This window comes from Lolium rigidum, chromosome 3 (genome assembly GCF_022539505.1).
Source record: "Lolium rigidum isolate FL_2022 chromosome 3, APGP_CSIRO_Lrig_0.1, whole genome shotgun sequence".
In the NCBI taxonomy this organism is placed as follows: Eukaryota; Viridiplantae; Streptophyta; class Magnoliopsida; order Poales; family Poaceae; genus Lolium; species Lolium rigidum.
In genome coordinates, this window is record NC_061510.1 from 16,647,192 (window position 1) to 16,664,064 (window position 16,873).

General features: G+C 48.7%; 1 pseudogene; it reads left to right on the plus strand.

The window, feature by feature from the left end:
• Positions 1-10,160: 10,160 nt before the first annotated feature.
• On the plus strand, positions 10,161-16,001 carry LOC124694412 (annotated as a pseudogene).
• Positions 16,002-16,873: the final 872 nt, after the last annotated feature.

The following is a 16,873-nucleotide window of genomic DNA, read 5'->3' on the forward strand; positions in this document are numbered from 1 at the left end:
GAGCTAATGTAGTGCTCACTACTAATTAAACAACTAACTCGTGTGGGAAAAGCCATGTCGACATACTCCAGCCGTATGAGGTTTGAGATTGTGGGTCCATAACGTCGTGCTCATCGGCAAAGTACCAGGCCAACTTATCCTCATCCTCGTCGATAAGCACGGGAACATATTTTGAATGATAGCCGCTCACGTAGAATGTGCCTGTCACGTCTGTTGGAGCCCACTCGCCTGCGCCCAAGTCTGCCTCTAAGACCTCTACATCTGAAGTGTGGCGGCCCGAGGAATGTTGCGTGCTCCCTAGCCGTCTTAGCATGATCAACTTGCCGTTCGACTCGATGAGATGTCGACTAGTAATGTATTCCCCTAGTTCCCACTTGTAGTAGGGGTAAGGAATCAAGGCATCTCCTTCACAATATTTGAACTTGTCAGCATTATCTTCATAATTGTTAGAACAATTTAGACCATATGATGTATCCCCTTCATCCTCGTTGCTTGACACATCTTCATGGCCATCATCACCTGCATCAAGGCTCGATGGCGCATCATCGTGGTATGCCTCTTCTTCCTCTTCATCACTATATGTGTCTTCATCGCTCAGTGTGTCTCCATCATATTCATATGCTTCTTCCTCGTTCGCCTCGTATTCATCCGGCATGTTCTCGATAACCCATCCAACACTTGTAACAATAGGCGTACCATCATCATCCTCGTCAAGACCCAGCACGACAAGCTCCTCGCTCTTGGTGATCCCATATAGATTCCCCGCGTGGAAGGCCATGTCATGTATAGACGCATATGCTTCATCTTCTTCTTCAGGGAACCACGCGCCGGGTTTCCCGGGACGACACAGGATGATCGGGCACATCTCACTGTTGGTCGTCACGGCGACGATATCATCCTGGTCCGACCGCATGAGCACCTTTAGGATCTTAAACCAGCCATCGAAATATCCGACGAGAGAGTCTAGCCCAGGGAGTGGCACCGTAGCCTTGGTGAAGGGGTTGTGCAGGAGGTAGCTGCGTCGTGCATTGTCGGTGCGGTAGAGCACGAACCAACTGCCATTGGCGCTTATGAACTTTGTGTTGTCGGGGAAAGGAAGACGCCGGTGAAAATCATAATCGGAGGTGACGAAAGTGCCATCGGAGTGGAGGACCCACGGCTCCTCCCAACAGGGGTACTCGCGCACAGCCGAGTGCCAGGAACGGCACACGGCACGGAAGCGGGCGAGGTCGGGGGATGGGAGGCGGGCGATGACCCGTCCTAGGAGCTCCGGCAGGAGGTCAGCCCACTGTGAAGGCTGCAAGGTCGTCGTCGGCGCCATGGGATCAACTCGGGTACGTCGATCTGCTGCTTTGCTGGTCCTAATCGATTATATTGTATAGTATGTTAAAGGTTGTGTCCTGTACGTGCTAATATATATAGCAGTGTCGGAACGGGGATTTGCGTGGAAGCTAGAGGGAAATTAAGGTAATCAACTCGATGTGTAGTTTGTTTCGATGCACGCGAACCGGGTCGGACTTGGATAAGGGCGTCGTCTGCGCGTCAGCTGACAGCTCTCCGCTGGCCTCGACTGGGTTGGCATCGACTTGTACGTACAATCCTCCTTTCAATACGGATTCCAAGTACACACAAGCTAGAAACCGTAGCACAAAGCAGCAGATCGAGTTGTGTTAGGGTACTAGATCATATCCTCGCGTCACGCACATGTACTAGATCATAATATCGAGTTATCTGGATGAATCCGGTACAGGAGGAAGAGAAGAGAGATACAGACGGAGGGGATGAGCAACGCTCAGTACAATCATCAACGATGCGTGATTCCTTTTCCTAACGCCTATTTGTCTCGTGCCGTGACCTCGGAGTTGTTGGGCTGGGCCTTCTCGGTGACGGGCCGTGCTTGGCGGGCTAAGGCCCGTCTTTGGTCGCGTCGACGGCGCCCAGTCTTGATGGGTGGTGTCGTAGCACTCCCCTCCCCTTGAAAAGCTGGTTGTCCCCAAGCAGCTGCACCAGGATAGCGACGACGGAGCTCCGTTTCAGGTTCCCAGGTTGCCAGCGATGCCGGTAGTCCATTCCATGTGACGTGGACTTGGCTGGTGAATCCGCGGCCGCGTTTGATCATGCGTCGCCCGAGCACTTCACTGGGATAGACTGAGATCGAATCATCAGTAATATAAAGGAATGTTAAGTCAGAATCATGGACCTGATTAGGAGGAACCGCCAGCTTCAATTGCGAAACGTGCAGGACAGGATGTATCTTGGCGCCAATGGGTAATTTAAGTTTGTATGCCACCTTCCCAATGCGAGCCAGAATTTCATACGGGCCAAAGTACTTGAACGCCAGCTTTTGATTTGGTCGACGAGCCATAGATGTCTGAATATAAGGCTGGAGTTTCATGTATACCTTGTCCCCGACTTGAAACTCCCGTTCACTGCGTTTTTTATCTTCCTGGTGCTTCATTCTTTGCTGGGCTCGCATCAGATGCTGCTGAATAATAGCAGTGAGTTCTTTTCTGTGCTCCAACCAAGCTGCCAGCTCTGGTGGAGTGTCAGACTCGCAAGTTGCTAACGCCCAGGTGCCTAGGCTGGTAGCCGTACAGTATCTGGAAAGGGGTCTTACCGAGAGCCGAATGAAAATTGGTGTTGTACCAATGTTCAGCTAAGGGAAGCCACTTGGCCCATTTCTTTGGTGTAGCATGGACTGCACATCTCAGATAAGTTTCCAGGCATTGATTAAGCTTTTCTGTTTGTCCATCTGTTTGAGGGTGGTTGGCTGAGCTCATGTTCATCTTGGTGTCAGAGAGCTTGAACAATGCTTGCCAAATCTTGCTTGTGAAAACGGGATCTCGATCAGAAATAATGACGGAGGGAAGCCCATGTAACTTGTATACTGTGTCCACAAACTTTTGTGCGACAGTCATAGCAGAGTAGGGGTGTGTAAGAGGTATGAAGTGGCCATACTTAGTGAATTTGTCAATGACAACTAGAATACAGTTGTAGGAACCTGACTTGGGCAGTCCATCGATAAAGTCCATGCTAATGATGCTCCAGGCTTCTGTTGGGATGGGTAAAGGATCCAAAAGACCAGGTAAACGGACATGCTCTGACTTTGCTTGCTGACAAATTTGGCACTGCTGAACATACGTTTTTATATGCTGCTTCATGTTCGGCCAGGCAAACAAAGCTTTGATTCGTTGGTAGGTTCCAAGAAAACCGGAATGCCCACCAACACCACTGGAATGCAAGGATAGAAGAATCGCCTGGTGTGCTTCACTATTGTTACCAATCCATACACGATCCTTGTACCTAATGAGGCCATTGCACAAAGCATATCCTTGTGAGTTAGGGCTGTGTAAGCTCAACTCCCGGAGAAGCAATTGAGCTTTTGCATCCTTGAGGTAGCCTGCTACAATAATTTCCAGCCATCGGGGACGAGCCAACGAAATGTTGTATAGCTCATTAGCAGCTGGATTGCGAGAGAGAGCATCAGCTGCAGTATTGTCCTTTCCTTTTCTGTATACAAGCTTGTATTGTAACCCCATAAGTTTGACAAAGGCTTTCTGTTGCATGTCTGTTGTGATCTTTTGATCAGCCAAGTGGACCAGACTGCGGTGATCTGTAACAATGGTGAAGGGTGCATGTTGCAAGTACTGGCGCCACTTGTCCACAGCCAACAATATAGCTAGACACTCCTTTTCATAAGTGGAGAGGGTCCGAGCTATCCGTCCCGGGGCTTTGCTTGAGATAAGCCATCGGATGGCCTCGCCTGCATGAGAACTGCTCCTACTCCACGCTTAGATGCATCGGTTTCAATAGTAAAAGGAATGGAAAAATTGGGCAACGCAAGAACCGGTGCTTCCAACATTTTCTCGCTTTAACTGCTCAAAAGCTTGTTGCTCGTTTGAGTCCAGCGAAACACTCGTGTCTTTTTGAGCAAATCCGATGATGTACGGCTGATGAGACTATAGTGCTGAATGAATTTTCTGTAGTAACCGGTAAGACCTAGAAATCCCCTTACTTGCTTGACATTAGTGGGAACTGGCCAATCTTGGACAACTTTGATTTTACTTGGGTCCGTGGCCACCCCTTCCTTGCTCGATGATATGTCCCAAATACTCTAGTTGCTGCTGGGCAAACATACATTTGCTTCGTTTGATGGAGAGCTGGTTCTCGCTGCAGGATGTGGAGAACTTGTCGCAGCTGAACTAAATGCTCACTCATAGATGGGCTGTATATGAGTATGTCATCCATGAACACGAGCACACACTTGCGCATGAGGTCAGCAAATAAGGAATTCATGGCATTTTGGAAAGTGGCCGGAGCATTTGTGAGCCCAAAGGGCATCACCTTAAATTCAAACAAGCCTTGATGAGTTTTTAATGCTGTTTTGTGTTGATCAGCCGGGTTGAGGCGGATCTGATGGTATCCAGACCTTAGATCCAACTTAGTGAACCATTGTGCCCCAGCAAGCTCATCCAGAAGCTCGTCCACCACTGGCATAGGATACTTGTTTTTGATAGTAATGTCTGTTGAGTGCTCGGAAATCAATGCGGAACCGCCAAGTTCCATCCTTCTTGCGGACCAACAAAACAGGAGAAGCAAATGGGCTCGAGCTTTCTTGAATAATGCCCCTTGCAATCATTTCCGCCACTTGTTTTTCAATTTCAGTTTTCTGGTGAGGGGCATATCTATAAGGCTTGACGTTTACTGGTTTGGTGCCGGGTAACAGAGGAATATGATGGTCAAATTTGCGGTGAGGTGGTAGAGTTTTTGGATCATGAAAGAGCGTGTCATACTCCTGCAGCACTGCCTGAACCTCCTCTGGAATTTGCTGTTCAGTCTCCTCCTGTGTTTCTGCCAAATGCTGTAACTCCAGGATTTGACACACTTCCCCACTGTGAATTAGCCCATGCAAACTTGCTGCAGATATCAGAGTGCAACTGTCCATATTGTTTAGCACCCCACGGAGAGTGATTCTCTTGCCCTCATGTTTGAAACGCATTGTCTTCTTCTTCCAGTTTACCCACATCTTGCCATCATTTTGGCTCTCAAGCCAATCCATTCCTAAGATCACATCATATGAAGTGAGGGGCAGTACCTTCAGGTCAGTGACGAACTGATGGCCTTGTGTGTGCCAAGTGACTGCTGGTAACATTGTTGTACAGGCTAACTTCCCACCACCTGCTACGTGTACCTTGGCTGGAGGAATATCTTCAGTTTTGTATTGCAGACGTTCAGCTAACTGCTGACTGATGAATGTGCTCGAGCTCCCAGAGTCAATGAGAATGAGAGCAGTGAACTTGCCAATTTGACCTTGCAACCGCATGCTGCGTTTGCTTGTTGTTCCCGACATAGCTTGCACTGAAATTTTCATCGTTTCTTCGGTGTCCGAATTGTCGATCTCAGATTCGGTGGCGTCGGTGTCCGTGTCCATCGGAGTGGGGTCGTCAATCTGCGAGAGACTCCAATATTTCTTCGAGAACTTTAAGTTGCACTTGGTCGGGACATTTGTGTGTCGGCCCATACTTTCCACCACACTTGAAGCATTCACCCTTGGCCCTTCGTTGAGCTCGAAGAGAATCAAAGCGAGAGGGAGGTTGTCGTGGTTTAGCCTCACTCTTCTTGTCCTCCGGAGGTGCCCCAAGGAGGCCGAGTAACGGAGCATGCTGTTTGAATTTGAATTTCATGGCCTCTTTTTGACTGAATTTGGTGCTTGCGAAATGAGTATCTTCTACCAACATTGCCTCCTGCGTTTGAGCCATAGAATACGCCGGATCAACGGTTCCGGGATTATGTAATGTTATAGCTCTACGGATGTCAGACTTTAGTCCCAAAATGAATCGTCTAACAAAGAAGGTCTCATCATAAGCATGGTTGTAAAGCAGGATTTTATGCATGAGTTCCTCGAATTTATGAGCATAGTCGTCTACACTACCACTTTGCCTATGAGCAAAAAATATGTCCATGATTTTACCATATTTGTCTCTATTGAATTTACTCGAAAACGCCTACACACGAGCTGCCCAACTATCAATGCTATGCAACGCCTCATAGGTTTGAAGCCATAATGCAGCATTCCCTTTAAAATGCATGGTAGCAAAATCAACCCACAATTTGGACTCTATGTTATACAGTTTAAAGTATTTTTCAGCACTCTTTTTCCACCATTTGGGGTTTTCCCCATCAAACTTAGGGAAGTCTGATTTGGGCAACCGAGAACCAAAATTGTTGCGACTATGGTGGTGTATATCCTTTGTGTATTCACTATCAGATATGTCATGCTCCTCTATATCGCTATCAAAAATTTCCTGATCATAGGTGACAGATCGCTCACCCTTTACCAGGGGCGCGACTGGAGGTTTGATCCTCTCCAGTACCAACACCCTGGGTTCGATGTGACGAGCGGCGCCCGCTGGGCTGTTCATGCGTCGAGAGCTTGGCCGCGGTTGCCTCCACAGATGTTACCCGCGTCGCCACACGCTCCATCGACTGGCGCAAATCAGCTACCGAGCGATCCGGCGCCGTGTTGGCGGAGATCACCCGCTCAAGCGTCACCTCCATCTTCGACGCCGTCCTCGTGCCCTCTCGCTGCGCGAGAGTCAGCTTCTCCAGGGAGGAGTTGATCTCGGAGATGCGCTCGGCGTTGACTTGTCCCGCCTCCGCCGTGGCCTTGTTGGCCGCCGCCGCGGCCGCCAGCAGGTTGCGGAGATCCGCCATGGACACCTCCGCCATCTCGACTCGCTGCGTGAGAGTGGGGCGACCGGATCTCGCCGTCGCGCCTGGCTATCCTCCCGTCGAACCGATCTAGGGTACACCAGCGGTGTTTTGCGCGAATCCGAGGTGGATCCGCACCCTTCGACAGGATTTACCGACGGAAATCAGCGATTTCGCGACTGGGAAGACGAATTCCGGGATCGAAACGACCTACGATACCACATGTTAGGGTACTAGATCATATCCTCGCGTCACGCACGGGTACTAGATCATAGTATCGAGTTATCCGGATGAATCCGAGTACAGGAGGAAGAGAAGAGAGATACGGACGGAGGGGATGAGCAACGCTCGGTACAATCATCAACGATGCGTGATTCCTTTTCCTAACGCCTATTTGTCTCGTGCCGTGACCTCGGAGTTGTTGGGCTGGGCCTTCTCGGTGACGGGCCGTGCTTGGCGGGCTAAGGCCCGTCTTTGGTCGCGTCGACGGCGCCCAGTCTTGATGGGTGGTGTCGTAGCAAGTTGATCAGCGATCCATGAAGTCGCCTCCGTGGGGCGACCTGCTGCCGGAGCTCCTAGGACGGATCATCTCCAGCCTCGTGTTCCCGGATGATCAAGCCCGCTGCCGTGCCGTATGCCGCTCTTGGCACCTAGCCGTGCGTCAGCACGTGCGTCCGAAGCTGCCGTGGCCCGTGGGTCATCTACCCGGACGGCACCTCTGTCACCTTTCCCGATCACAGCGTTCACCGTCGTCTCTCCTTCCCCGACGACACGTGTCTCGTCGTCGCCGATAGCAGCTGGCTTGTCTTTTACCGACACGATTAAAGCTAAAGCAAGATCATGGTCCTTTGAATTTGTACATAAAAATTTCTTCTCTATCAATGCATCGAAATGGAATGCTTATTGTGTTTTCATAAAAAAGATAAACAAATGCTCAAATAGCAAAAAGAAATCTCAGAGCTGCCGTACATGTGACGTCCTATTTATGTGTTCTCTTCATAAGTTTGGCAAAGAAAGTAAGGAAAGATCTAGAACCCCGAAGAAATTCTTTCTACCCATGCTTAGTTCGAAATCACAATATCACATGATAACTACGCACAGTGGAAGGACAACCGCATGCATCAGTACCGGGACTGGGGCCGTACGTCGTCACAACGAACCGGCTAGCAAAGCATCGCCAGTCAGGCAGGCACGCTTGTCCATTACGTAGATGAAACAAATCGGCTAGGACCGGAGTGCCACGACGGTCAAGTGACGATCGGGTGATCGGTGTGCATCTTCAGCGCTGGCCTACATCGCCACGGGCATGGCCTGCATCGTCGGTCATGACGCACGCCGCTGCATCGGGGAAAAACACGAATTGGAGATCCGATATGAAGCGAAAAATACGCTCCCCTTGTGTCGCCCCTTCTAGGAGACTGAGGGGGCGAAACCCAACCCTAGCTCCTCCACGTCGCTTCCCCATCTGTATCCCCCTCCTTATCGCCCATAGAGGTGCCACAGGTCAAAGCTCGCGGCGCCGGTGAAGGAGACGGTGGAGGGGGAGATCTAGTCTCCCAGCTCCCCACGCGGGGATAGGTGGAGGAACTCCGCGCAGGCTCTCGTCGTGGTTGTTACAAATGGTCGGTGGGCTTCTCGTACTTTGATGGCTGGCCTCTTGTTTGTCTTTAGGTAAGGGCATTTTCTGCCGCCGACTTCCTCGGAGGGGGATCAAAAATTAGAGTGATTGTTGGAGTGAGTGTTGTCCTGCTGCTCTTGCCATGTGGGCGGTGGAGGGGCGCACTTTTAGTTTGCTTCCATTTATCAATAGTACCAACATATTTGGAAATTGGTTGAATGTGAGTTGGGTTTGCGCTTTGGTTAGGTCTATACGGAACTATCAAAATGACATTGTTTTTAACAAGTATGGAGTAACCAATTGCATGCAGGTTATTCTAAAGGCAACACATTGGATCTACATGTGGTACCTCCTTCTCCCAACAGATCAACGTAAGCCTATGGACATTGGGTGCAACCGACGGATGCACGAGACATCTGCAGCCAGGGTGGCTAGCGACATATATAGTAATATAAATAGACAATTCATAAGTGATTTTGTTCTTTTTATTCGCTAGTTGATCCACGTATCCACCATTTGCTATCCATGATATTATAAATATCTGAATGTTCTAATGCTATCAAACAAAAGTGATTGCGTACGCCGATTGATTTAGATGCCAGGTCCCATCCCCTTTCCAAATTAATGAAGCATCTATACTTAAGGTCGTATCGATGCCTCCATAGATCCACCGCCCATTCGTAGTCTCTCAAGTTCCTCGCTTTCGCCCTGGTGCCACCACCTCCTGAACTCCAACATCGATCTGTTGTCCTTCGAAGCTAATTTGCTCCTTCTAATCTCATCAGGCCACCCCTCCTCTGGATCTGTTGCACCCTCCCAAAATCCTCCATTGCTCCTCTTTCTGCCTTGTCGAGACCCTCCTCTGTTGATGAAGGGGGGGGAGGAACAAGACGAGCTAATATATCATGTGCCATTTAGTAGCAACCGAAAAGTATGGGGCTGAACAATGGGTTCATTGCTGGAGTTGGGGTCAGAGCTCGTAAATAGGAGCCAACCCCAGCTGACCTTTGGGCTCACAAATAAGGGCAATTTTTGGATATGCTCATAGGAACCAGATGGTAGCCTAGCCCCCATTTTTGTCCCCCTATTGCCTCCTTTCTTTGTTCCCCTCTTCCTCGCCCCTACTGGCCCATCTCCCGATTCTCTTCTTCCTCGTCGTACAATTCATCTTCCATGCCTTGTCATTCGTCCTGACCTAAGAATTTGGCGCGCGCACGCACCATGATCATGCCATCACCCTAAAAAAACAAAGGAGGCATCAATTAGTAATTGTTGGTGCCGAGGTCCACCTCCACCTTTCTATGCTCTTCCTACATTTGAGCTCATCGATGACGGCTTGCATTTTCCAAGAAAGCACAATTGTCTTCTTAACTCAGAAAAATGCAGGCCTTATCAGCAAGTGTTCTAGGGCTAAAAATGGGCTGACGCGTGGAGGCCCGCCTCGAACGCAGCAACGGTCCGATGCGATGCGATCGACGGCTGACTCCGACTCCATGTCCCAACGGTCTTCCGCAGCAGCAGTTCGAATTCGCACACCGCGAACAAAGAGGGGAAAACAGGCGAGACCCAAATCCAAATCGAAATCCGCACACCGCGAGCCACCGCCCACCGCCGCCCTCCTCCCCCACCGTCTCGGCCTCTCCTCCGCCCCTAGCTAGCTAGCTCCCGGCGGCTCTCGCGGACCGCGGATCCGATGGACTGCGACGCGGCGTCCGCGGCGGGGGACGACCCCATGGACTTCTCCTGGACCGCGGGGTGGGAGGCGGAGGCCGCCCGCGCCAGCCCCGACACCGCCGACGCGCCCCAGCCACCGCTGCCGCCGCCGCCGGCACCTTCCCCGCAGGAGGAGGCGGAGTCCATGATCCTGGCGTCCGGGCCGCGCGTCGCCGTGGCCGGGCTCAGGCGGGCCGACTGCCGCGCAGGTGCTCTTCTTCTCCTCGTGTCTCACTTTCGTGGTTGCTCCTCTGCGCATTTCCGGGGAGCGTGTCTAGTTACTTCCGAGGCCTCGCTAACCCTGCCGTATGCCGCGGGCTTGGCTCTTCGGATCCGTGTGCGTACTGCTGCTACGGTGGATCTACTTGCAGTTCTGGGGTTGGGTCGGGTAGATAACCCTAGGAATGAAATTGCACAGCCCCCCAAATACCATTCCTCTCTGTTGGTACATTTAGGAGAGTAAGCTTGACTGCTTCCCTGCCTGAAACTGGCCAGTTTTCCCTTTCTCAGCCATCAAACATGCGCGCTCATGCTATGACTAGTGTACTATTTCCCAGAAAATGGTAGAATGTAATTAAGTTGAGAAACTGCCACGTTATATAAAATGTTTACCTCAGCTCTGCAGTTCTTCTTATTATCCCTTCCCAGACAACGGTAGAAAGTAATTAAGTTGAGAAACTGCCATCAAATAATGTTTACCTTAGCTCTGCACTTCTTCTTATTACCCCTTTGCTGCATGTGATCAAGCAGATGAGTGCGTCATGTTCGTCAACGCTGGCGGATGCGCGATGGAAGGCGCCGACCCCTCCGCGGTGTTTTCCGCCGATTCCTTCTTCGAAGGAGGGGATGCGATAGAGACGTCCGAGGCCATAGCTGAAGGCGGCGATTACCCCTCGCTTTACAGCTCGGCGCGCTACGGCAACTTCAGCTACAGATTCAATGGTCTTGCTCCAGGAGACTATTATCTAGATCTGCATTTCGCGGAGATAGTGCACACTGACGGGCCAAAGGGGATCAGATCGTTCGACGTGCTTGTGCAGGAAGACAAGGCAAGTGCACCAACTTGTTAATTTAATTGCGTGATTTCCTTCCACGTGTTGCTCAGTCTGCCTTTTGGTTCACAGATTTTGTCTGAACTTGATGTGTTCGCGGTGGTCGGAGGTAACAGGCCCCTGCAGGTGCTTGATATCAGGGCTACTGTTGAGAGCAACGGTGCTATTGTCATCGATTTCAGGGGAGTGAGAGGTAACCCCATGGTTTGTGGCATCTGTATTCGGAAAGGCCCGGTATTGCCAGGTAATTAGTTTATTTTAGCTGGAGTGTGCTCCTTTATGAGCTTTACTTTCAGAGACATGATCTTATCCTTGAACATGCAGCGGCAAAGTCAGGTACAAATGGGACTGCCTTATGCAAAAGATGTTTAACCGATGTAGAGGTTTCTTCACCTATTCAGGTCAGTTTCCACGAACTGTTGTTGCATCATATCTGTTGCAATCCTGATTCATGATGTAGAGGTTTCTTCGCCTATTCAGATCAGTTTCCATAAACTGTTGTTGCATCATATCTGTTGTAATCCTGATTCATGATCCAGAGGTTTCTTCACCTATTCAGATCAGTTTCCACAAACTGTTGTTGCATCATACCTGCTGTAATCCTGATTCATGATGTAGAGGCTCCTTCACCTATTCAGATCAGTTTCTACAAAATGTTGTCGCATCATATCTGTTGTAATCCTGATTCATGAATGGTGTACAAAATTGCAGAAAAGGACAGCTAAATTGATCTCAAAATATGAGAAGCAGATTGAGGAGCTAACCAGCCAATGCAACATGAAGTCTGACGAGTGCTCCATGGCATGGTCTTTAGTGGAATCCACCAATCAAGAGCTTGACAGACTTAAAATAGAGCTTCACCAAAAGCTTGTGCAGAGTGATACATTTGGTACGTACAAATGTAATGCATTAATCGTCTTCCTATCCTAGTTTTTAATGTACTCATTATTGTTCTAATATATAACTACCTACAGAACAAGTCCTCGATACACAAACTGACCAACTAAGAAAGGTTTCTCAGAACTATGAAAATGACAAGAAACTCTGGGCTGCTGCCATATCTAACTTGGAAAGCAAAATCAAGGTAATGCTATTTCACTATCTGCAGTACCACAACAACTACAGGAAACAGTAAATGATTGCTGTAGCTGCTGCTGCTGATTGTATCTTCTTAATACTCAGGCTATGAAACAAGAGCAAGCATTATTATCTCTTGAAGCACACGACTGTGCAGACTCGATTCCTGATTTGAGTAAGATGATTGCAGCTGTTCAAGGCTTAGGTAATATCTGAAGTTGCATTTTTACACTGATTTTCAAGTGTTTAGCAAAAATAAATTGTAAGCATTGCATATTTTTATAACTGCAGTTGCACAATGCGAGGATCTGAAAATAAAGTACAACGAAGAGATGGCCAAGAGAAAGAGACTTCATAATATTGTCCAGGAAACAAAAGGTGCCTATTGCCCTCCGTGTATTCTGATGCTTCCCCTTATTTATAGAATTTGGTCAGGAGAATGACTGCTATCTCTGTTATTTCAGGAAATATCAGGGTTTTCTGTCGATGCCGCCCCTTAAGCAAAGTTGAGACATCATCAGGATATAAATGTGTAGTGGACTTTGATGGAGCAAATGACGGTGATATCGGGATTATGAATGGAGCAAAAAAGACATTCAAGTTTGACAGAGTCTACACACCAAAGGATGATCAAGGTATCCCTGGTTACTTTGGAGTCATGTTATCTTTTGTTGTACCCTCAACTGTTCTTACATTCAGAATAATGCTAATAACAGACTGCTTCTAGTTTATACTTCAAAGTTGGAGATATCCATGAATATGCAAAAATATTCTTTGTTTGTCTAACATACATGTTTTATTCATGAACAGCCGAGGTGTATGCTGATGCTTCTCCGCTGGTCACGTCAGTGTTAGATGGGTACAATGTATGCATCTTTGCATATGGACAAACAGGGACTGGGAAAACCTTCACCATGGAAGGGACTGATAGGAACAGAGGAGTAAATTACAGAACTTTGGAAGAGCTGTTCAAAATCGCCGAGGAGAGAAAAGACTCTGTCACATACAACATATCTGTTAGTGTGCTTGAGGTTTACAATGAACAGATTAGAGACTTGCTTGCAACATCCCCTTCATCCAAGAAGTACAACTATTTTCCTTTAGCACCCTTCATATCTTGTTTCCAATAGTTTCAGCTTATGGTAATCTGTATATGTTTGCATATAGGTTGGAGATCAAACAAGCAAGTGAAGGATCCCACCATGTTCCTGGCATAGTTGAGGCCAAGGTTGAGAATATAAGTGAGGTTTGGGATGTCTTGCAAACTGGAAGTAATTCCAGGGCTGTAGGGTCGAATAATGTTAATGAGCATAGCAGTCGTTCGCACTGGTTAGTCACAATTAACATTATTATTTCATTTCTTTTGTGGTGTACTTGCTTCTGGACAATATGTTCTGACCTTCGTATATTTGTTTTCAGCATGCTTTGCATCATGGTGAGAGCAAAGAACCTGATAAATGGGGACTGCACAAGAAGTAAGCTCTGGCTAGTAGATTTGGCCGGAAGTGAACGGTTAGCCAAGACTGACGCCCAAGGTGACAGGCTTAAGGAAGCCCAAAATATTAACAGGTCGCTTTCTGCTTTAGGCGATGTCATTTCAGCTCTTGCTTCCAGAAGTAGCCACATCCCTTACAGGTTTGTACTCTCAAATTAACAACACGTTTGCATCCATCAGCTCCTGTTTCTCACCGTTTTCATACTTTTTTGTCTGAGTAGAAATTCGAAGCTGACTCACTTGCTCCAAGATTCCTTAGGTAACTTTGATCTGCTTTTCCTGAACAAAGCCATATCAAGAATTCTTTATTTCTGCCGCACTGCATTCTGTCACTCAGCTATATGATTAATTTGTTCTTTTCTGTTCTTTACATTGGGTAACAGGAGGGGATTCGAAAGCCCTAATGTTTGTGCAGATTAGCCCATCTGACAATGATGTGTCTGAAACTTTGAGCTCATTAAACTTTGCTAGCCGTGTTCGTGGCATAGAATTGGGCCCAGCAAAGAAGCAGATTGACACGGCAGAACTTCAAAAGGTCAAGCAGATGGTGAGGGTTAATATTGCCTTTTCCTGAACCTTAATTTTTTTGCCTGCTTGAAGCTGACCTGATGGCATATATTTTTGGCTGAATGTATGTCAGCTCGAAAGGTCTAAGCAGGAAGCCAGAATTAAGGATGATTCTCTGAAAAAGCTGGAGGAGAACTGCCAAAATTTGGAGAACAAAGCCAAAGGAAAAGAGCAACTTTACAAAAGTTTGCAAGAAAAGGTACCTACAATTGAGGCTAACATTTCAGTATCAGAGTTGTGATTGTTCTGTTGATTCTAGACCGCTTTTCTTCACTAGTATGTTTCACCTGAAAGACGTTTTGTAATAACTTGGTAGATAAAAGATCTTGAAAGCCAGTTGGATTCAAAGACGCATTCTCAAATTACTTCAGAGAAGCAGCAGTGTCAGCTTTCTGGAAAACTTAAGGAGAAAGAAGAAATCTGCACTGCCCTCCAGCAGAAGGTACGAGCGAAAGTAGTTAATGCTGTTAATAGCTAATTACTTGGAAAGCCAGACATACATGCCCACACTTCATCCTTTTGCAGATAGTGGAATTGGAGCGTAAAGTTCGACAGCAGCAACAATCAGACTCTGAGGCTGCAGTTCTTAAGCAAACGGTATGAAACTTGACTATAAATTTACTGCTATAATCATCTATCTATTGGCATTAGTTGATAAAGAGACTGTTTCAGATTGAGGAGCTGGAGCTCAAGCTAAAGGAACAGGAGCAACAAAGAGCAGTTGCAGAATCAAAGGTATTCTCGAGCTAGCTGCATGTGGTGTTAGTGCAAATTCTCAAAGCAGGGGTAACTGACACTTGTATTCCCCGAAAAATATAGGCGAGGGAAATAGGTCAAGAACTCTTGGAAGCACAGAAAACAGAATCGATGCTTCAGAGCAAGGTTAGCATTGCACTATTTTTTACATTTAGGGTGTACAAACTATGCAGAGCTTGACTTGGCATGCCCATGTTTCAGCTGCTAGATGTTGAGAAGAACTTGCAGGAGAGGACAAAACCTGAGGACGCAAATATGATAGCAGAGGAAACCGAACCAATGCTTGAGAGCAAGGTTAGCATTTTCTCATTGCCGCTACATCGCGCTAATTCTTATACATTCAGAGAAATAATGCAGAGCTTGATTTCGCATCTCCATGTTTCAGCTGCTGGATGTTGAGAAGAAGCCGCAAGAGGGGACGAAACTTGAGGACTCTGAATTAATGCCTGCTCCCTCCGTTTCCCTGCCAAGAGTCGTCCCTACCACCCCCGTGGAGGCAAAGGTGGCGGTGCTGCCTTCCCCGAGAGAGGAGGCGATGAGCGAGAAGGCGGCGCATCATCGCATCCTGAGAAGCTCAGATTCCGCCAACAAGCGAGTCCCTAGTTCCCTTTTCGCCGCCGCGCCCACGGAGGCCATAAACGAGAGGAAGAGGAAAGGAGACGCGAGGAACACGATCGGCGGCGGCGAGGAGCACGAGAACAACCAGCCCGGTGCCGGCGGCCACACTGCGGCGAGGAAGAGGAACTACAGCCTGCAGGGCGGCGGCGAGGAGGTTGAGAACAGCCATCCTGCTGCCAGGCAGCGGGGCGCGAGGAACAGGAGCCTGCAGGGCGAGGCGAGGTCGAAGAGGACGTCCACGGAGCCTCAGGCGAGGGTCCCGGTGCGGCCGTCAACGGCGGCAGGGTCGAGGGCGGCCAGCGCTGCTGCAAGCAAGACGGGTGCTGGGTCCAGGGTCACCAGGCCGCAGGCGCCGACGGCGAGCAGCAACAAGACCAGAGGCTGGGTCAGGTAGTTCAGACTGTGGCTGGTCTGTGTACCACCGTATGCGTGCGTTTTAGATGCCATTGACCATTGTACTGAGCCGTGCAGTATGAGAGTATGGCCTGTGTAACTTTTAGGGGTTGTTGTTGTACTTGTTCGAAGGCTCAACTTTTAGCTGAGCCGTGCTTTGCTGCGAACATCTTGTGCGGTGAATCACACGTGGTTTGTATTTGTCATTGTAGGGAATACAGTGTAACCTATTGGTAGTGCTACGAAGTTTGAGTCCTACCTGATGCAATGATGCTTTACTGAAAGCCTGAAACTGTGTTGTGCTTTGGTTTACTGCATGGTCGGCACCGAGGCCTTGGGTACCGAGGCAAAGCAAATTTGGCCGTCAGAAACGCAAGGCAAGCGAGAAACGACGACCGGTTTTTGTCACGAGGAAAATGCAGTGCCTCTCGGTAGGTGTGGTGCTCGTCATTCAGTTGAGTGCCCCCGATCGAGAGAACCCATCCTGGGTGACGTCCATGTCAAAACAACTTGGCCAGCTGCGAGGCACAGTCCACTCCTCGTCGCGACGCGGTTCACGGCCCTGCATCACCGGGCGCCCGCCACCCATGGATTCCACGGCGGTGCAGGTGTCGCGCATGCCAAACCGTGTGCTCCGGTCCAGAAATCCCCCAATTCCCCAGCATCAGGGCAAGCGGACAAACCGAAAATATCAGGCGGCCACGGTACAAGGCTCCGTTTCCAAACCATTTTTGTCCGGCGTGTGAGGGTTGAAAACGGAAAGGAAATGGACGAAAATATGTCTTATCGTTTTTGTTTCCGCCTATCTTGACGGAATCGAAAATGAAATCGGAAATCCTGAAAACGAATATAGAAATGAAAATCACCTGAGAT